At 36.5% G+C, this 23,055-nt stretch overlaps 1 protein-coding gene across 5 annotated transcripts in view; it reads left to right on the top strand.

Annotated features, from left to right (window-relative positions):
• DPYD (dihydropyrimidine dehydrogenase) overlaps positions 1 to 23,055 on the top strand; it is an 851,840-nt gene that overhangs the window by 15,169 nt on the left and 813,616 nt on the right. Inside the window, exon 1 of one of the 5 annotated variants that reach the window (XM_032248003.1) lies at positions 18,781 to 20,467. The exons of the other annotated variants lie outside the window; for them this stretch is intronic. The gene's annotated coding sequence lies outside the window, so the exon portion shown is untranslated. Of the gene's footprint in view, positions 1 to 18,780; positions 20,468 to 23,055 lie in introns of those variants that run through there. 5 annotated transcript variants of the gene reach the window in all.

Below are 23,055 nucleotides of genomic sequence, written 5' to 3'. Positions count from 1 at the left end.
GATATCCTTTCTTCTGCTTGGTCCATTCGGCTGTTGATACTTGTGCATGCTTCACGAAGTTCTCGTGTTGCATTTTTCAGCTCCATCAATTCACTTATATTCCTTTCTATTTTGTCCATTCTTGTTAGCATTTCGTCAAATCTTTTTTCAAGGTTCTTAGTTTCTTTGCATTTGGTTAGAACATGTTCTTTAAGTTCACAGAAGTTTCTTACTACCCACCTTCTGAATTCTGATTCTGTCATTTCATCACACTCGTTCTCCATCCAACCTTGTTCCCTTGCTGGTGAGGAGTTGTGATCCCTTTTAGGAGGAGAGGTGTTCTGGTTTCGGGTGTTTTCATCCTTTTTGTGCCGGTTTCTTCCCATCCTTAAGGATTTATCCACCTGTCGACTTTGTAGTTGCTAGCTTTCAGATTGGGTCTCAAATCTTTCAGATTGACGTTCTGTTTGTTGATGATGAGGTTATTTCTGTTTCTTGGTTTTCCTTCTGACAGTCTGGCCCCTCTGCTGTAGGTCTGCTGAGGTTCACTCCAGGCCCTGCTTGCCTGGGGTTCACCTGCAGCAGCTGTTGAACAGCAAGGGTTGTTACCAGTTTTCTTCTTCTGCTATCTTTGTCCCAGACGGATACCCGCCTAGTGTCAATCTGATCTCTCTTTTATGAGGTGTCTTTTTGGATATATAGGGGTCAGGGAGCTGCTTGAGGAGACAGTCTTTTCTTTATAGGAGCTCAAATGGTGAGTTGTGAGCTCTGTTGTTGTTCATTCCGAGCTGCTGGGCAGGTACTTTTAGGTCTGCTGCAGCTGAACTCATAAACTGCTTTTTGTTCCCAGGTGCTCTGTCCCAGGGATTTAGGGCTTTATTTATGAGTTTCCGTTATGCTGCCGCCTTCTTTTTTTTTTTCCTTCAGACCTGCGCAGCCCAGCAAGGAGGCCGCCTAGTCACTGTCGGCCTATGGCAGCTTTGCTGAGCTGCTGTGGGCTGCGCCCCGCTGCCGAGTGAACTTTCCTGCAGTCCTGATTATATGGGTGTAGTTGGAACTGCTTTGGCGATGGTGGCCCGCCTCTGTTGGGGCGGAGTCTCTGCTGTGACGGGTTGCCTTGGCAACGGCGGGCTGCCTCAGCAATGGCGGGTTGCCTTGGCAACGGCGGGCTGCCTCGGTAATGGCGGACGCCCCTCCCCGACAGAGCTGGACCGTCCCGGGTTCAGCTGCGCTTGCTGTGAAACTCTCAATCCAGAGTTTCTGGTTGCTGTTCTTTTGTGGGGGTGGGGCTAGCCGAGCCTGATCGCCTGGCTTCCTGCCTCAGAGCCTTTTTTAAGTTGGTGTTCCAGTTGCCTGTTGAAGAGGCGCCGGGGTCTGTTTGTTTTCCCCTGCGGCCACTCACTGCGCTGGCTTAAACAGCGGCACTGAGGTTTGTGGCGCTTTTTTTTCTTTTTTTTTTTTTTGCCCTGGAATCTACTGTCCTGGTTCTCTGCTCAGTCCCCTTTTTGAACCAGCATATGGGCGACTTCCCGTGGCTCCAATCGCCAGCCAAAAGGGCACCCGGACTGGTGTATTTTGTACGGAGAACCGCGGCTCCGGGGCGCCGACAAAGCAGCCGCGCGGGGCAGAGCAGTGGCGCTGATTGGCGCCGGCCGGCGCTGGCCGGCACAGCAGTGCTGGCCACAACAGCCGTGCTGGCCACAACAGCCGCGCTGGCGAGCGTGGAGCACCTCTGCCCGGGAATTTCCTAGTCTGTGGGCAATAAAAACGCGGCGTCCACTCACCCTCTGCGCTTTCACTGGGAGCTGCAATCCTGAGCTGTTCCTAAACGGCCATCTTGGATCTCCCCCCTATGGTTCAGCTTTCTGACTGTAAAAGTGAGTATAGAATTCATACCTACATTACAGGATTGTTGTGTGGTTGAAGAAAATAATACAGATTCATCCTTTTTTAAAAAATAGCTCCAGCATGTGACAAGTGTGCAATTAATATTAGGTATTACATTATTAATAATGGCTACCACCTATTTTTTGACTTCAGTGACCTTTTTAATCTCTTTGACAATATGTTCTTTTAGTCTTTTTTAAAACGTAGGAATTTACTGTTTTTTTAAATCTAAAAATATTTATTAATTTTTTTACTAATGTGCCAGGCACTGATCTAGATGTTGGAAACACATTTGCAAACAAGACAGAAAAGAATTCAGCAATCAATAAAATTACATTCTAATGGAGGAACAATAGCCACTAAAACTTTTTTTTAATGTATAGTAATTTCAGATAATATTATGAGCTTTTGTAAAAATAAGTCACGAAAATGTGATGCAGAATGGCTAGTAGGGTCTGTTTTTACATGGTAGTCAGAGAAGGTCTCCCTGTAGAGGTGACATTTGAACTGAAACCTAGATGATCATAAAAAGTCTACTAAGTGCTCTTGAGGAAAAATGAAAGCAAATCAAAGAGGTGGGATTTAATTTAGTTTGATAAACAAAAAGAAGTAACAGGTGTGGGGGACACAAATGTAGCATGTAATGGCATTCAGTTTGAAATCACTGTTAGATAGCACAGTAAAGATATCACGTAGTCAGCTGAAAGTAAGCTTTTGGAGGTCTGTAAGTAAGTCATAGCTGGAGATAGAAATTGAGGAATTATTGACATAAAGATTGTATTTAAAGGCTTGGGATTGAGTAAGATTGCCCAGTGTAGCTTGACAAGGGACTGAGGATTTTAGGCATTGAGAAGAGGAGGAGATAGCTGAGATAGCCAAGAAACCAGGGAAGGAGGAAGGATGTGAGGATGTGTATGTAGTCAGCTTTCTTGGCTGCCGCTGGGAGGGTAAGATTGCTTTTAACTTGGTAACATCGAAAAATTGTGAGCTTGACAATAGCCATTGGGGAAAGAAGCCTAATAAAAATGCTTTGAGAAGAAAATAGAATGTGAGGAAGTAAGACAATGACATTGGGAAATGCTGGAGAAAAGTCTTGCTGTAAAGGGGAACAAAAAAATAGGGAAGTAGCTGGAGAGGGATAACAGAGCATGTACATAGTTAAGGGAAGAGTTGCAGTAGGGAAACTAGAGTTGAAGGACATAGAGGGGATAATTACTTGTATAAAGGGATTCTTTTGATAGGAGGGAATAGGATTGATAATATAAGGTGCAGAATAGGTTGTGAGACAGAGAGAGTGGTACATTGGGTGGGAATAATAAATAGGTTTCCTCTTCTGATGGATAATTTTAATTTTCTCAATAAAAGTATGAGGTAAAATTACCAACTAAGAGTGAGAGGAAAACAGGCTGTACAAGTTTGAAGTACAGGTGAAAGTATGAAAAGATTTTTCTGGAAAGTAGGATAATGAAAATAACAAGGAAGTATAGTACAATTGTTAAGCAGTATTTGTTTTTTATATGATATTTGCAGTGAAGAATTGAATATGAGAGCAGTTAACATAATTGTGGATTGTTCTCCATCCACTTTTAACTGCTTGGGTTCAGGCAAAGAAGATGTAAAGAGATGGGTTTAAGTGGATTAGTTTTACCTGGGCAATAAAGTTGGAGTGAGAGAAGAGTATGGAATTAAGGATATTGTGAAGAAGTCATAATAATGTATCATGGAAGCTGATCTGAGGGAAGTCAGTGTAGGAGAATGAAATGAGTACTGAAAACACCAGTGATATGCTCCATGGATTGATTATTTCAGTAAGGTCAAATAATTCTTAGAAAGTGGAGTGTTATCAGAGGTAAAGATTGGAATGGTATGTTTCAAATAAAGCTTTTAGGGATAGTGCAATAATTAATCACGGTAAAGTCAAGAGTATAACTGAGGGTGATGGTGGCTGCAGTGGGGTGGAAGAACAAGAATTATTGGTGGTGAGATGGTAAGTAAACAGAGGCAGATTCTAAATGACCCAAGAGTCTGTTGAAGTCACTAAGACTGGTGGAAAAAATAGAGTGGAGTTGAAGACAGAGAACTAGATGTTAAATTCTTATTGAATTTGGGTAGACAGTGTGGTGGCAACCCCCTTGGGTTGGTAGATGGCGGAAGCACAGAGTTATAGGCAGTAGAACACAGAGAAAATATGATGGGAAGGTACATGAGAAAGGACAGCCAGGCCAGGTACTGTGACTCATGCCTGTGATCCCAGAACTTTGGGAGGCCAAGTGGGGTGGATTGTTTGAGCTCAGGAGTTTAAGACCAGCCTGGGCAACAGGGCAAAAACCCATCTCTACAACACATACAAAAATTAGCTTGGTGTGGTGATGTATGCCCGTAATCCTAGCTACTTGGGAAGCTAAGGTGGGAGGATTGCATGAGCCAGGGAGCTGGTGGCTGCAGTGAGCCATGATCACACCACTGCACTCCAGCTTGGGCAACAGGGTGACACCTTGTCTCCAAAAAGAAAGGGGAAAAAGATGAAAAGACAGCTATATGACTTTGGAGACAGTGGTTGGAGTGATGCATCAACCAGCCAGGGCATAACAAGGATTGTCAGAACCTAGAAGAGGCAACAAAGAATTCTCCCCTACAGATTTGAGAGGGAATATGACAAGGTTGACACCTTTACTTTGGACTTCTAGACTTGGGAAAGGTGAGGCAATAAATTTCTGTTTTAAGCCACTAAGTTTGTGTAATTTTTTAAATGGTAGCCGAAGAAAATGAGTACAGATTTTAATGTGAACTGCAAAGGAGGAGCTGGGATATTTGTGGAAGGAAGAAGGAAAGGAGGGAGAGAAGGGACAAAGAATGTAAGGAAGGGAGGAAGGAAGAAGCAGGGGAGGACCTCAGATACTTTGATAGTGGGAATAAATGACCAGGGATAACTAACATTTGTAAGAGACAGTATTTATTAAATTCAGATTTATAGTTTAAAGAAGTAATTGGGGTTGACTACCCCTAAATATGAAGAGTTCTAAATATGCTATTAAAGTCTTATTTCTACCACTTTTGAGCTTTGTGAAGTTAAGCTAATTTCCCCATCTATAAAATGGAGATCATGATCCTTGTTCTATTTATCTTGTAGTGTTGTTGTTCGGAAGAAATAAATTAAGAACAAATGCAAATGTAAGCCATTATTGTCGTGAGGTTGCTTAATTTAGAGATATGCACAGTCCTTATATGAAGGGAAAAGATGTTTGTTATCAAATATGGAAAAGAACCAAGTGGATAACTTTTAAACCCACACTAAAAATTAAACACAGTAGTTCCCCTTTATCCAGTTTTCACTTTTTGTAGTTTTAGTTACCCATGGTCAAGCACATCTGAAAATATTAAATGCAAAATTCCAGAAATAAATAATTCCTAAGTTTTAAATTGCACGATTTTGGGTATTGTGATGAAATCTTGCATTGTCCTTCCCCTTCCTGCCCAGCCCATGACTTGTCATTTTGTCCAGCCAGGGTCTCTACGTTGTCTATGCTCCCGCTAGTCACTTACTAACCATCCTGGTTCTCAGATGACTTTTGCAATGTTGCAGTCCTTTGTGTTCAAGAAGCTCATATTTTACTTAATAATGGCTCTAGAGTGCAACAGTAGTGATGGAGGCAATTTATATATGCCAAAGAGAAGCACTGAAGTGCTTCCTTAAGTGAAAAGGTGAAAGTTCTTGACTTAAGGAAAGCAATACTGAGATTGCTACGATCTATGGGAAGATTGAATCTTCTGTCCCTGAAGTTGTGAAGAAGGAAAAAGAAATTCTTGCTAGTTTTGCAGTTGCACTGCAGACTGTAAAAGTTATAGCTACAGTTTGTGAGAAGTGCTTAGTTATAATATAAAAAGTATTGAAAACAACTGTATATATGTAGAGTTCAGTACTATCCGCAGTTTCAGACACCCACTGGGGGAGTCTCGGAACGTATCCTCATGATTGAGGGTGAACTCCTGTATATATTTTTCCAAAGCTTAAGTTACCAACAAAACATATTATTCCATTGTTCAATTTTATAAGTAATTTTTAAGTACTTGCTGTATCTTGGGAACTATATTAATTACCATTTAGAGTCTGGCTAGAAAGATAAATGCATCTCCTCCAAATGTGCTTTTGATACAGAATAGAAGATGAGGCAAATTCACCAAGAACTATATACCAAGACAGAAAGTGATAAGTACTTGGGGATGATGGTTCAGAATTATGGTGTAAAAGTATGCATGGTATAAATTAACATTCATGCAACTTAATGGTTTAGATTTATACTATTATTTTGATTATATTTAATAAGCGATAAGGAAATTCATATAAGTTTTGTTACAGTTTCCTTTCACCCTCACCTCAATATCCAGTAATTTAAGGGCCAGAAAATGAATTAGGTAATCACTTTCCAAGGACAGGTGGAGGAAGGCTGTCCTGGCTGAAATGGGTCAGGAGTAAGGCAGATGTTAAGTACAGGAGCTGGCAGAGTTAGAGTTAATAGGAATCGTTGCGAGTCTATGCATTTTTTTCCTTGTTCTCTGCTTAAGAAGATGTTTCCAGTCTTAGGAAGATGTATCAGTTTCAGAAATGGTGAAACCAAGGACATAGAAAGGTTAAATGGTTTGATTAAAGTCAGTAGTGAACTGGAAACTAAAGTCTATGAATATGAGCTCAGTTTTACATTGCTGTTTATTCAGACATTAAAATACATGACATGAAAATTAGGAATCATAGAGGTATAGAAGTGGGAAGTCCTTCAAAAGTTACCTCATTTTTCCTGACCGTATGCATTCACTGAGTTTTTCAATAAGATATTTAATATTCGGCTCTTCAAGGAGTCCTTCACATGTGTAAATGAAGCAAGGTATGAGTGGTGTGTAATCCACAGGCCAGATGGTTGCAATGGAGGGAGCTGATGAGATATCATCAATCACTTCTCTACATCATGTCAAATGACCAGTTTTGTCCTTTGCCAGGCTACTTTGGCGGCTGACAGGACAGAATCTTTATTTGTTGGTGAAATTTGGAAAAAGAAATAGGCAAAATGGATTACAGGACTGGAATTGGTTTTTGGATTCTATATTGTGTTTTCTTTAAAGCCTGTGTACATTTAGATGTGTTATAAAACTGATTCACTGGAGTCCTTGACTGAAGGACACTTTTCTTTTTAGTTCTACTTTGTAATGATAATGATGTCACTGTCAAGACAACCAGTTCATATTGAGGACTAAAAAACTATAATGACAAGGGTATGATCTAAGGTTAATTTTAAATTAGCCTAACCCTTGACCCCTTTGCATCTTTAGTCCTGTATAATTTTGGATTAATTATGCTACGGGAGCAAATACTTACAGGTGCATATTGGGTGACTATAATTTGCTCTAGAGTGTTCAAAACAAAGCAATTCTAGTCTAGTTCTCAGTTAATCTGTAAGTGAAATAAATCTAAAATCTATGTAATTCTTTATTTTATCAATTCTAAAATAGTATGCTTCCATAAAAACATATGTAGGGCTTCAAAATAAATATAAATTTGGGTTTGATAACTTTAATTGTTTAAGTCAACTTTCCTAGATAAATTAAATTACACTGACTATGCAAATGCCCATGCTATTACTCAAGATCAGTAGTGCCTTTTAATACCCGTGGCAACTGGTTTGGATTGATACGGAATTTTGAGTACAAACTGTAAGGGAGTAATAACAACTCTCAATAGGTTCTTAGTTGGAACATACCCCTGTTATGAAAAATGGATTCACAAGAGAAAAACAAACAAGTTGATTAACATATATATTTCACAAGTTTATGGGAGACACCCAAAGAATGAGTAGTTTTCCCAGAAGTGGCTTTGAAATAGCACCTGCAACAAAGAATGGTATTATTTTTAGAGAACTGAAAAGACAAACGATGGCAACTTGAGGGGAAGGCAAATACATGGCAGACAAAAGTTAGTAAAACTTGTTAATATAAATTCCTCTGGTACTATTGCTACGCTGATAAGGGTTTAAATCTGTCTTTGGTAGTTAACCTTTGTTCTTCTTGGGAGAGAGCAGGGCAGGATTCCATTTTCTTTGTAAATCTGTCACTTGCTTTGAGGCAAATAAAGGGAGGGCAGAGAGCTCTCCTGTGTCTGTTTCTTTTTAACTGCTTTAAGTGCAATTAATTCCCTTTATATTTTGGGAGGGTGTATTTTGGTCTCCCATACTTTCACTATGATTAAGATATTGTCACTGAAATGTTATGATTACCTTGCCACCTACTGGATTCTGTGTAATCATTTTTGAATTATTCCATTGTTTTAATAATGACCTCTTAAATGTGTTTAATTTCTATCATGATAGTACATGCATATCATAAACATTTAAAAATAGACAAACAACTTTAAGGAATAGCAGTTCTATTCCTCCCAGTGACATGATGGCAAACTAGTAAATGGAAATTGGGGGAGGGATGGTGCAGAGAAGGGACATTCTGAATTGTAGCCCTTTCTGATTACCCTGGGGTACATGCAGCCTCTGTTGCTGATTTTAAGCCTTCCCTAAGAATATGGAATCGGAAAGAAATGTTAGCTATCCTCTCTCCACTGGGTCTAGCTTTCTCCTCACCCCTCTCCATCTTCTCACAGTTCCCTTTCTAGAAGCAACACTTTAGCTGTTTCTCATTTGCTAGTAAAATTCAAATTTTTATTCAGCTGTCAAATTTTTGGACAGTTAAAATGTTGTCATTGGCCATTTGCCTAGCAGTCTTGAAAGGCATTTTTTTAAAAAGGCTGCCTAAAGTCTGAATTAAGATTTTAAAACTCTAGATATTTGGATTTCTTAGTTCCTCTAGTATAGTTCGAAGTAATTTTAAATTATCAAATAATGGGTCTGAAGGTGAGAAAAGATGAATTGAAAGATAGTACCAAGATACATTTTCCAAGGAATAGTTTTTAAAAAGATACTGTTGATACTAAACATATTTATATGTTAAGATGTAATTGAGTTAATAACCAAGGACGTTTCCTCAGCCTTGTCCATGTTAGATGTTGCTTTGCTATACTAACATGTTTTGCTCATTTCAAGATTCTGGTTATGGCAGAAATTTGAATTTGGAATTGATAGAACCGATCCATAAATTGTGAGAAACACCATTTATATATATCTTTAAAATTTTCATGTGCTGCATCCAACTCTATAACCTGAATTTTGTGTGGTTATTATTCATTTGCATTAAACATTTTAAAAATAAAAATGGATAATGTTCAGTATAACAAATTTTAAAGCAAAAGAATTCGGAGATGTTTCATTCTTTGTGGTATTGTTAAATATAGATTGTTTCTAGCTTTTTAAGTTTTAGGTTTCCTTCATGGTAAATACCATAAGAGATGTATTAATTATCAGTCCTTTTCCTTCTTAAATCTTAACAAGTGTGTAAATAGTATGAATGTTACTCACAACCCATCCTGTTTGTAATTAATTGGCAAACTTGTTAATTCCATCACAGAAATCTTCCATTAAGTCAAATTATCTTCTATGCCAGACCAATAACCCTAATTATGATGTAGTATTTATCGTCCTTTGGAATAATGTTTATATATTTGAGTAAGTTCAAGTGTTAGGAAGATTTAAAGAAAGTGTGGAACTATGCAGTGTTGGGAGGTGCATCTTTTTAAATACCTGGAAGTTATTGCAGTTATTTAGATTGAAATGTGAAATAATAGCTGATTGTTTCCTAGTGGTATGCTCCATTTAAGAAAAGTCTTAAAAGGTAGCTTATTTTGTTTACTATCCTCCTTTTACAAAATATTCTATGAATAAAATAATAAATAAATCTCATTAGAATCTGAATGTTACTAATTTGATGAAATTACCACTTATTATGTAGCAACATACCATGGCTTTAAATTTATTTTCAGTCTGAAAATAAATGTAAATGTAAAATGGCAGAGAAAGTGTAGGAAGCATTCTATTAAAGTGATGGTGATAACTTACTTATCTTTGAGATGAAGAATATTTGAATGGCAACAGCAAACTTAATGATTAAAGAATTACTTGACATATAGGGATCATGTAATCTTTCCTATGAAAATAAAAGAAATCTAATTTTACCCAGTAAATCTGAAACACTGAACTTCTGACCTCTTATGCCTCTCACTGGTTTATGTTATTTATACATCTTCTAATTCTTGCTCTTATACTACTTTCATATATATATATATATTTTTTATCAGAAGTAGGCTCATAGGCAATGTAAAATCATGGATAATTCAAAATATTTGGGAGCCTCTTTGTAGTGATATTTTTGTATGAGGGTGGTGATGTGATGGAATTAGGAGATTTGGTTCTAATCTTGACTCAGTCTTTAATGTGGGTTGTTGTTGTTCTTTTACTTCACTAGGTACATCTGTAAAGAGAGGTACCTTGTGGCTCTTACACTCTAAGGAGATACAGTTCAATTTATTGCAAGTGTCTATATTTATGCCTTAAATATAAAAATGTATTCTGTTCAGTATAACATTTTAAAACCAAAGAGTTCAGAGATACTATATTTCATTCTCTGTGATAATGGTAAATATAGATTGTTTCTAGTTCTTTAAGCTTTAGTTTTGCTTCATAGTAAATACCGTAGAGATGTATTAATTATCAAGCCTTTTCTTTCTTAAACCTTAACAAGTGTTCCTGGAGATACTGAGAAGGGTAATTGCCTGTCATCATATTCAGTAAGCTGAAAGGCTAATGGAGCAGACAGGCATATAAGTAGAAAATTTTAGATGGTGTGGATTTCAATTGGAATACAAGAATTTGAGAGTTTAATAATATAGGTAAACTATTGTACAAATTGATAAATATTAAACCCAGAATTTCTATTTTAATGGAAGTGGCATTACCTGACATTTCTGAATAGTAAATGTATTTTTAGTACCAGAGCATCTGTAATTTTTTTACAATTAAAAAAAATCTTAGCTTTTAGACCAGATGCCTGAACTTAATGCAAATCCTACAATTGAAAGGTACTGGAGACGTGCTGTATTTCACTGTCAGTTTTTTGTTTTTTGCATATATGTCATTTGTAAAATGCCATCAGTATTCAAGTGATGAGCCAAACAGAACTAAGTATTTTTTTCCTAAGCCAGTTTTCTATCCCAGCTTTTATTTTCTGTGGCTACCATTGCCCTTATAATCACAAGTTGTTGCTATGGGAGGTCTATACTCATTATCATCAAGTCCTGCTAGAACTTCCTTAATAATATTTCTGAGGTTTGTCTTTTTCTTTTCATTTCAAGTAACAATATACAATCAATGCGTAACCAGAAGTTTGGTATGTTGTGGCCTAACAGGCAGATAATAGACTTTTCTTTAAGTCTGATTTATTTTGGGTCTTATTTCCATAATTATCTGCACTAGTGCAAAATTGATTTCAGCATTTACAGTGAATATGCAGCAATCCTTGAATTGCTACATTAAAAGTAAAAGGATACTAACATTGTTGCTGCCCATAGAAGAAGTACAGAGTAGTGATTAACAGTGCATGATCTGAAGCCAAAATATGTGGGTTAAGTATCTCTGTTACTTTGAACAGAGGCCCTGGAGGCAACGCCACACATCTACAACCATCTGATCTTTGACAAACCTCACAAAAGCAAGAAATGGTGAAAAGATTCCCTGTTTAATAAATGGTGTTGGGAAAACTGGCTAGCCATGTGCAGAAAGCAGAAACTGGACCCTTTCCTGGCATCTTACACTAAAATTAACTCCAGATAGATTAAATACTTGAACATAAGACCTAACACCATAAAAACCCTAGAAGAAAACCTAGGCAAAACCCTTCAGGACATAGGTATAGGCAAGGACTTCATGACTAAAACACCAAAATCAATGGCAACAAAAGCCAAAATAGACAGATGGGATCTAATTAAACTCCAGACTTCTATACAGCAAAAGAAACAATCATTAGGATGAACCTGCAACCAACAGAATGGGAAAAAAGCTACCCATCTGACAAAGGGCTAATATCCAAAATCTACAAAGAACTAAAACAGATTTACAAGAAATAAACAAACAAACCCATCCAAAACTGGGCGAAGGATATGAACACTTTTCAAAAGAAGACATTTATGAGGCCAATAAACATGAAAAAATGCTCATCATCTCTGATTAGTAGAGAAATGCGAATCAAAACCACACTGACATACCACCTCATGCCATTGGAATGGCAATCATTAAAATATCTGGAGACAACAGAGATGCTGGAGAGGATGTGGAGAAATAAGAACATTTTTGCACTGTTGGTGGGAGTGTAAACTAGTTCAACCATTATGGAAGACAGTGTGGCAATTCCTCAAGGACCTGGAAATAGAAATTCCATTTGAACCCAGCAATCCTATTACTGGGTATATACCCAAAGGATTATAAATCATGCTATTATAAAGACACATGCACATGTATGTTCATAGTGGCACTGTTACAATAGCAAAGACCTGGAACCAACCCAAATGCCCATCGACGATAGACTGGACAAGAAAAAATGTGGCACATGTACGCCATGGAATACTACACAGCCATAAAAAATGAATTTGTGTTTTTTGTAGACACATGGATGAATCTGGAAACCATCATTCTCAGCAAACTGACACAAGAACAGAAAATCAAACACCATATATTCTCACTCATGGGCGGGTGCTGAACAATGAGAACACATAGACACAGGAAGGGGAGCATCACACACTGGGTTCTATTAGCGGGAGACCAAGGGAGGGACAGCGGCGGGGGGGGTGGCGTGGGGAGGTCAGAGAGGGTTAACATAGGGAGAAATGCCAGATATAGTTGATGGGGGGATGGAGGCAGCAAACCACATTGCCATGTGTGTGTACCTATGCATCAATCCTGCACGATCTGCACATGTACCCCAGAACCTAAAGTACAATAAAAATAAATAAATAAATAAATAAATAAATAAATAATAATCTCTGTTACTGCCTGGAGAAGTTACTCAGTCTCCTTGTGATTTGTTTTTTTTTTTTTTTAATATCTGTATACTGGCAATAATAATGCTAATGCCATATTGCGAAGATCGACCTGAAAAACCCTTGAAAGGGTGCCTGGCATACTATAAGCTCTCATTCAACATCGAGTATTACTCAACAGTCATTTGATATAAGAACATTAAAAAAAAGTGTCTTTTTTTTTTCAAATAAAAGACGTAAAATTTTGAGAAAAAGTATCTAAACTGTCTTATTGTTTAAGTATATGTTAGACTGAGAACACATCCTGAAATTAAGTCACAATATTAATAGAGGCAGGGTGTTTTGCGTGGTGTATCTTGGGAGCACAGAAATGTATCTACCATGGCCTGATAGGAGGGATTTAACAGACTGGTTGGAAGTGCGGATTTTGGGGAGGGAGTTGTGTGTAGGAGACAGTTAGGGAAGGTTTCCAAAAAAAAGTTTATAAAGGAGCATTGGATATATTTTATTCACATCATTATGCTATATTGTAAAAAATTTATGTCAGTTAAAATAGAGAAACCTATTAGCAGTCAATCAATGGAGATTAAAATGAATTACTTTTTTTTTGTGCTGGCACAATAAAATTTCCATTGATCATTCTTTGAAATGAGTAATTTGTGGTTTAGGATTTTTGACATTTTGATGGATTTAAAGAAAAATACTTAAGCTGATGTAATTTCCCACTTGTCGTTTAAGTACATAAACCAAATGCTTTTATTTTGAAGTTTCCATGCACCCTAATTCTGAATATTTTGCATTGTTGATTGGACTGTCAGTGCTTCCCATCCCTAGTTGGCCACCAGAATCACCTTGGGCACTGTAAAAACCAGGCTATGGGATATAACATGGAAAAACTTGTTAAAAGTGGCTTAAAGAAGGCAGAACTTTATTTATTCCTCATAAAAGAAATACAGAGATACATATAGCATGGTTTTTTTGTCAGCATATTTCTGTCTTTCCACTCTGATATCCTCAAGTTCACTTCTTTGTTGAAGTTAGGAGCAAGAGCTTCAAAAGCAGAGAAGAATGGGAAGAACAATGTATACCTCTCCCTTTAATGAGACTCCGTAAATGATACACAATTCTAAATACATGTTATTTCCTGGTACTTAGCTGAATGGCTTGTTAAAGCCTGGGAATTATAGTCTGTAGTTGAGAACTATGGCTCCCAAAATATAACACCAGTTTGCTACAAAGAAAGAAGGATAGAGTGGATACTGAGGCAGAAGATCTACAAACTGTGCCATGGACATTTGTTAAACTGACTGATTCCCAAGACCTGCCTATGGAAAATTGAAAGATGTTTGGGGAAATCTGACATATTCTTATGCAGCTGATTTACTTAGAAATATCTGTGGTAAGTCAACTTTTTCTACTTTAAAGTCCATGATCCCATGATCAAGTATCAATTTCTTATGTATTAACCTAAGATTCCTACATAAAAATGAGTAAAGAAATTACTTATTGCCATTTTGAAATTTTTTCTGTATTTTTTGTCAAAGTGCACTATAAAGTTAAGCAATCTGAAGGAGTGGCCACTAAAGTATGGTACTCTCACTGGAATTCTGCATACACTCAAGGTGGGACAGTAGGGAATAGAGGTATGTTTTGCATTGGGGGTTCCAAGACCACTCCAGGCACATTGATTTACCATAAATAATCTCAGGATATAGAAGTTGTTGTATTCATGGTTATAGTTTATTATGATGAAAGGATAAATTAAATGAAACAAAGGGAAAAGGCACATTGGTCAAAGTTCAGAGGAAATCACTCACAAGCTCTCAGTTGTCCTCTCCCAATGGAGTTACCTGGCACACATTTAATTCTTCCTGCAAATGATGTGTGACAACATGTGAAGTGTCGCCACCTAGGGAAGCTCACCCAAATCTTAGTATCCAGGTTTTTAATTGCTTGTTAGTCATGTAGGCATACAATGCTGTGTGATTGACTTTAGTTATTCAAGGTTCAGACCACCAGAGACAAAGTAGATGTTCATCATTTAGTCAACTAGTACAATGTTGCCCAAGGCCTTCAGCATAAAAAAGAACACTCTTGTTTGACAGAACAGTCCCAGCTTGGTTCCTGGGAGTGGGGCTGAGGGCCACTTCTGAAAACAAGCCTTTCTTGGGAATGCTCAGTGTATAAGTCTGTTCTCATGCTGCTAATAAAGACATACTCCAAACTAGGTAATTTGTAAAGAAAAGAGGTTTAGTGGATTCACAGTTCTACATGGATGAGGCACCCTCACAATCCTGGTGGAAGGCAAAGGAGGAGCAAAGGCACATCTTACATGGTGGCAGGCAAGAAAGCATATGCAGAGGAGCTACTATATAGAAAACCATCAAATCTCATGAGACTTAATCACTATCTTGAGAAAACTATAGGAGAAACCTCCCCAGTGATTCAGTTATATTCACATGGCCCCACCCTTGTGATGTGGGGATTATTACAGTTCAAGGTGAGATTTGGGTGGGGACACAGTCAAACCATATCACTCAAGATTTGAGCAACTCAGGCCTGTCAGGTTAATTCATTCCTATACATGTTTCCACCTGAAACAATAAAAAAATACACAAAATATATGAAACAATTATTTTTTAAGATACTGGCTGTCAGGCAATGAAATACAGTGTTTCCTGAGGAACAGAAAACAAATGAAGGAAACCCTAATATTTTTCTAGGTTACCCTCTTGAGTTTATAGGCTGCATCTCAGGAAGGGAGAAACGACACAGAGCCTGGTGGATGCCCAATTGGAGGGACAGAGCTGAAAGTCTAGGGAGGCCAAGGCCACTGGAGTTTGTAGAGCAGAATAATAGAAAGGTGAGAGCTGCTCAGAGAGAAACTGGAGATCTGCAGAGGATTCCATTGAGCACTCCACAGAGTAATGATTAGCACATGCATGTGGGAAAATGACCCACAGATGTGTAAAGAACAATCCGACAGAACTAGCACTCACATGGGTCTGGGAATAATACCTCCTTCCACCAGCCAGACTGGAAAACTTCATGATTCACAAGACATTGGGTATTCAGGAGTTTTTGCCTCTGTAGTGGGAAATAATTAGCCCCAGACCGAATGCTGCTTGAGTTTTACTTCACAAAGCTTAAAGCCAAGACCTGAGAGGATCAAATTGTTCCCAAATAATTCAACTATGTCCTAGAACAAAACTCAAAAATATTTATAGGAATACGAAAATATCATGTACCCAATATAGTAAAATTCACAATGCCTATCATCCAATTAAAAATAACCAGGCATGAAAGGATGTAGGAAAATACACCCCGTAATGAGGATAAATATTAATGTATTGAAACAAATCCAAAGCTGAGAGAGATGTTAGAATTAGTAGAGAAGAACATTGAAACTGTCATTATAACTGTATTCTATATGTTCAAAAAATTAAGTAGAGGCATGGAAGATAGTTAGAAGACCCAAATTGAACTCCTAAAGCTGGCAACTGCAATGATATGAAAAACACATTGGATAATATTAAAGAAAGATTCGACATTGCAGAAGAAAAGGTAGTTAACTTGAGGACATAGCGATAATAACTATAAAATGAAACACAAGAGAGAGAAAAAAAAATGAAAAGACTTATCAGTGAGCTGTGGAACAACTTCAGGTGGCCTCACATACATGAAAATGGAATTTCCCAAAGAGATGAGAGTGAAGCAGTGGGAGGACAGAAAAAGAAAATATTTGAAAAAATGAATTTGTAAGTCCAAGAAGGCCAATGAAACCCAAGGAGAAGAAATATTAAGAAAATGACACCAAGGCACATCATAATCAAATTGCTCAAAACTAATGATAAAGAGTTTATCTTCAGAGCAGCCAGAGGAGGAAAAATATCTACTAGATACAGAAGAACAAAGATAGAGCAATAGCACATTTCTTGTTGGAAATAATGCAAGTGAGAAGCAAAGAGCAACACATTTAACTTTCAATGTAGAATTCCATTTCCCAGTGAAATTAGAGTTCAAAAACCAAGGCATGGAGGAGACTTTTTCAGACATACAGAAGTTGCAAATGTTTGTAAGCAGCAGACCTGCATTATAAGAAATGTTAAGGGAAATCATATCCTTCAGTCAAAAGGAAATGATATAGATAAAAATGGGGGTTTGCACTGAGGATTAGATAACTGCAAAAATGGTAGCTACATAGCTAGATGCATGATTTTTACTTACTATTTAAATCTCATTAAAAAATTGGTCATTTAAATTAAACAGTAAATTATGGGGTTTATAACACATATACAGGTAAATTTCTGCATGGATAATCATTGAAGACATTATGCTAAGTGAGATAAACCAGTTACCAAAAAACCACATTATTCCGTTTATATGACATGTCCGAAACAGACAAATCCAGTTAGAAAGTAGATTAATGGATGCTTAAAGCTGCAGTTTGCAGGAAAATGGGAAGTGACTGCTAATGGGTACATGTTTTTGGCAGGGATGTGTTTGATGAAATGTTGTAAAGCTCTGTAGACATACTAAAAATCACAAGTCATATACTTAAAATAGGTGAATCATGTAGTGGGTTATATCTCAATAAAGCTATTATAAAAAAGTACTTTACCTATAAAGAAAAAAAAAGAAAATACTGAATGTGGGGTGGGGACAAGTAAAATGTATAACAATGCAGGATGTTGGGTAACATGTTTATAATTGGTGAGACTTCAGAGGAACATTTTCAGTAGTAGTAGGAAGGAGAAGTCTCAGTGGGTAGCTGAATATTTCTCTTTTTCTTTCTTAAATTGGAGATATGCATACATTTTTCCGTGATCTGTTCATGTTGTTTTCCTGTTTACCTGATAACATTTTCCTGTTTTCTTATCAATTTGTGTGAGCTTTATATGTATTAGAGACTAACACTTTATCATTTTTTGATGAATTTGATTGATATAGTTCAATGAGTGTTTGGAACAGGATTCCTAAATAGGATGAGAAATCAAATGTTAATTTCCAAGTGTCTATTCCAACTTTAATATTACCAAATCCTAGGACCCAAAGAAGATGCAGAGTTAATTTTATTAATTCCTAGAAAGAAGTTAGGTTAGGTCAACTAGTATGTAATTACAGTGGAGGACTGGACATTATATTTTTATATCTTGCTTTAGGTATAAACTTAAATTATTTTAAGTGAAGTATTTGTGCTCTCAAATTGGAATTCCTAGGTTGTTTTTGGTAAAAAATTGGGATATCTTGATGTGACTCCATACTACATATTATCTATTAGCTAATACTACTTTTTAAATGGAGAGCATTTTCTCTAGGCATTCAAAAAAGTGTATTAATTTAGAATATAAAATATTATTTATTAAGAAAATAAATGTAGCTTAAGTAATTATATGCATGAATTTTATTTAAAATATTTATTTAATGCATTAAATTATATGTTTCTAATAGAGCTGATCTTATTTTAGATATAAAGTTGATTTCTTGTTATTCTAAAGATTAAAATAGAAATCCATTTAAAAATATACATTCTTTAAATCTGTCCTTTCCAAACTTCCCTTCTGGGCTCATGTAGCACCTGTTATTACTCTAGGAACATATGAACATACTTAAGCCACTTTGTTTTCATTGTTATGACTGTCTCCCGCAGCTTCTTTTGTTGCAGGGACCATGTTTTTCATAAGTTGGAGGTATGTGTGTGTACAATAAAGTACTTTTTAATTGAGATAGAGTCTCACTCTGACACCCAGTCTGGAGTGCAGTGTTGTGATCGCCACTCACTTAAGCCTTCACTGCTTCCTGGGTTGGAGCATTCTCCCATCTTAGCTTCCCAAATAGCTGGGATTGCAGGCACATGCCACCATGCCCAGCTAATTTTTGTATTTCTAGTAGAGATGGCATTTCGCTATGTTGGCCAGGCTGGTCTTGAACTCCTGGCCTCAAATGATCCACCCACCTCAGCCTCCCAAAATGCTGGGATTACAGGTGTGAGCCACCTTGCCGAGCCTCAAGTTTGAAATTTTGACCCTGTAACATTTTAAGAGTGGAAACAAGTGATTCAGTTGTGTTTTTGTCAGAACTTGTTGCTGATGTTATATTATCACAGATTACAAATTTCAGTTTGAAGTGTTTTACTGCTGCTTCAGCAAGTCAGTTGCATGATTAAACCTCAGAATCAAAGTGAAGAAAACCCTGACCTCACATTTTTGAGTAGTTAACGATTATATGGCTTAAAATCTTTGTAACTACTGACAAGTACTGCATGGTGTTCCCTTTGTCCTTTGAAATAGAAAGAACACCAAGAAAACAGAATTCCATTTGTACTGCTGCCGTTACAGTCCTTTCACTTTCCAACAGAAGTTTCTTGCTGTTTTTTTGACTATTTTGCTAAGGAATTTTTCTTATTAACAAATTTTTAAAAATATTTTCTCTAGGAAAGTATTTTGCTTGGTTTTGAGGACAGGAGATTATATAAAATATGTTCTTGCTTTTGAGAGTTTTACTGACCAATTTGATGGGAGAGGACATATATATTAATAATGATTTGATAACATATCCTGTATGTTAAATGAATGGCAGTGGCAAGAGCTTCCTTAGAATTTCCTGGATGTAATCTAACATAGAGGAAGAGCCACTTCTTAACTTCTGAAAGAAATGGTTTTTATTTAAAGCTTAAGGAAAATTAGCATTTACACTAACATAGAGTGACTGGATCCTGGACATAGGGTGTGATGCAAGCAAAGGTATAGAAATAGAAGTGTACATAGATTTAACAAACAACAAATAGGTTAGGGTGGAGGTAGGTTGGAGTGGCAATTGGGTACCGGGTTGCACTGAAAGACAGTGGTTTTTATTAGTATGATGTGTTTAATGGGGAGCCATTTAAGCTTTGTTTATGTGTGCATGTGTGTGGGTATGTATGCACAAGTGTGCATTTATGAAGGATATCTGTCTAATAAGGGAGAGAAAGCACAGACTTGGAGTGAGTAGTCCAATTAGGAGAGTACTATTGTATTATGATCCAGACATACTGCAAGAAAGATCTTCTGTATGTTGGAGAAATAGGGAATACAAAAGACTGGCCAGATTTGACTAACATGGACTATTATACGGGTATAAGGAACAAAAGAGAAGTAATAGCTATAGATTGACCACAATATGAAACCCAATTTGTCAGAGAAGTAGTGGTATCATTGACAGAAATCAAGAAGAGTTAAAAAGTTTTGGGTGTAGGGAAGGGCAATATGTTGTTTTTTGATGTGAAGAAATTGATATCGTGATGGAACACACTTAAGTAGGTTATATATTTGGCTTTCAATGACGTGGATAACAATGACGTGGATATTGCCTCAAGGCAAATATCTTGAGGTTTGGGATATAGATATAAAACTTAACTGCAGAAAGGTAATCATTAATGCCAAGCACTGACTATTTCCAAGGAAGAAGAGCAGAGGGGCATGCAATAAAAATTCAAGAACCCAGAATTGTGATTGACAGGGACAGTGGAAGTAACAACAGTAAAACCAGTGAAGAGAAAGGGGAGTCTTAATGCCATGATGCCAGGGAAACCAAAGCTGATGAGTTTCTAGATAGAAAGAAGAATCAGTAGTATTGAATACTGCATAAAAATCATGGAGAGTTGTAAGTTAAACTAAGATTTAATAGCACAATAATAACACATGGTTTAAAATATGGCATTTTCTTGATTTTAAATAGTCCAACTCCTCAACTCACCCAATTCCCCAACTCCTCAGCTCCTTGCCCTACCCTGATCCTTCTCAAAAATAGATATCTTATGATAATCCTTCCATTAATAAAATCTAGAAATGAAAAGTCATTTTTATCATTTCATTTTTAACATAAATCACTTGCCAGCCCATATATATTTCCTTTTAGCTGTTAACCATATAGATGAAGGGCAGTTAGTCATGCTATGATTTATTACAGTTTTGTGAACCTGAAAATCATGCAATTTGCTCCATTTACTTAATTTGTAAAAAATTTAAATTCAATTAGCCCAGGTCCTGCTTTCATCTTTTCCTTAAAGTCTTGTTTTCCAGCTTCTCTAATTGTTGACTGGTATTACTTAATTTTAGCATGCTGGTGTACACTTAGCCTCTTTTGAACTAAAATAACCCTTAGTCTTGTGACCAGTGTCTTTTGTAAATCAGTGTATTGTATACACAAAAGTTGTTAGATTAAGGGTAAATCATTATACTTTTCATACTACTTGAAAAGGCCCTCGAAGGCCAATGTTACATAGGAGTCAGGCAATTTCTGTAAAGCAAGTTTTGAGGTAAATTGACTCATTTGTTTTGAATAAAAAAAAGTGTAAATGCTAAAATATAGATTTTCTTACCCAGTGAACTGGTGAACTTTTTTGGTAAGGTGGTAATCCCCATCAACTTTCCTTTCTCACAATTTTGTCTTGGGATTTTGTGTATATTTATACATATGTTCAAGTTTTGCAAACACAAGTTATTCCAACAGCATTTTCATAGTTACGTGTTTTCTACATATTGATTTTAATTAATACCTGGATGCTTTGCCACATTATGTTAAATTCAAATAGTTTATAATTAATGAAATTTAAAATAAAATATAGTATAGGTTCTCATATTTTATAAATTTTTATATCTCTTTATAAGTGTTTTCACTTGATACTTTATTCTCAATTCTTATAATGAAAATACGCAAACAGTATATATATGTATATTTGTATATATTTTATTAATGTTTTGCTATTCAAATTGTTTAAAGAATAAAGGAAGATATATAATTAATAGCTAGTGTTAAATTATTTGGTAATATTATTTTTCTTTTCTTAAGCAATACTTTAAAATATCTTCTTTGGTTATTCTGAAGTTTCTTCTTGATAAATTGAAATGATACAATCAGCGTGGTACCATTTGAACTCTTAGGCTAAAGGTGTCATTAAGTTGATGCCCAATATTAATAGTATTTGCATACTTTCACATGTGGTAGAATCCTTTCTTTGCCTGTTATGAACTGTTTATGTCCCCTAAAAATTCATATGTTGAAGCCATAACTCCCAATATATGGTATTTGAAGATGGAGCCTTTAGAAGGTAACTAGGAGTAGATGATGTCATGAGGGTGGGACTCTCATAATGGGATTAGTGCTTCTCATGAGAAGAGACTACAGAGAGCTTTCTCTCATTCTTACTCTCTCCCTGCAGCTTGATCACACTGTGAAAAGATGTCTGTCTGTGAGTCAGAAAGGGGAAAAGGATTATTACCTGGAACCAAGTTGTCAGGCACCTTGATCTTAGACTTCCCAGCCTCTCTAACTGTGAGAAATAAAGATCTGTTGTTTAAGCCACGCAGCTTATGGTATTCTGTTATAAAAGCCTGAGCAGACTAAATCATCTAAGTCGGAATTAGTCACTACCTTTGGCATGCTCTGTTCTGTATTAAGAATTGCGAGGTTAATATCAGATGTATAAGTTATTATTCTTGTGTATGAGTTCTCAATCTTTTCTGAAAGACAGTAAAAATACTTTTTTTTTTTTTTCATTTAGAGACTATTTAGGTGCCTGTTGTGTGGTGTGTATTTTAGAATTGAAGGAGAGTCACAGAATGGCCTTGCAAAGACAGACAAAGAACTTCCTGTGGCTGACCTTAGCTTGTTGAGTGTGAGAGTGACATGATAGACACAATATTTAAAAATGTGTGAGCTATTTGTGTTAACTGTATGCTCAGTAGAAATGAATCAAATATTCCAAGCGATATGATGAGCATTTTAAAGGGATTCATTTATTTTCAGTTGATAACATTTTTTGATGTTTTACAAATTCATCATTTTTCATCTGACATGTCCTTCCTGGGGAAGAAATGTAATGTAAATTCACCTAAACATGTTAGGACCAAAGACTCAAGAGTTATATACAGTTCTATGGATTATAAAATTATGTCTACATTGCTCTATATATGTGATGGATATTAAAATCTGTTTTTGAATTTCATGACCCTTCCACACTGCCGTATTAATTTGTGAAAAGCATATTGTATTTTCAGGCAGTCTGCCTTTGAAATTGCAGGGCTTAGGGCAATGATAAATTCAGAGACTCATGACTTAGTCAATGATTTGGTTTCCTCTGAGATACAACTCTATTGTTTTGTACTGGCTTATTCATAGATACCTTCTCACCTGTTGCCGTCATCTTTTTTTCTATATTTTCTGTGCTTTAAAAAAATGATTCCCATGTG

This window comes from Sapajus apella, unplaced genomic scaffold (assembly GCF_009761245.1).
Source record: "Sapajus apella isolate SASKATOON/1434 unplaced genomic scaffold, GSC_monkey_1.0 scaffold64, whole genome shotgun sequence".
Taxonomy (NCBI): domain Eukaryota; kingdom Metazoa; phylum Chordata; class Mammalia; order Primates; family Cebidae; genus Sapajus; species Sapajus apella.
The sequence above is the reverse complement of the archived record's forward strand: the minus strand, read 5'-3'. Positions and strand labels throughout refer to the sequence as shown.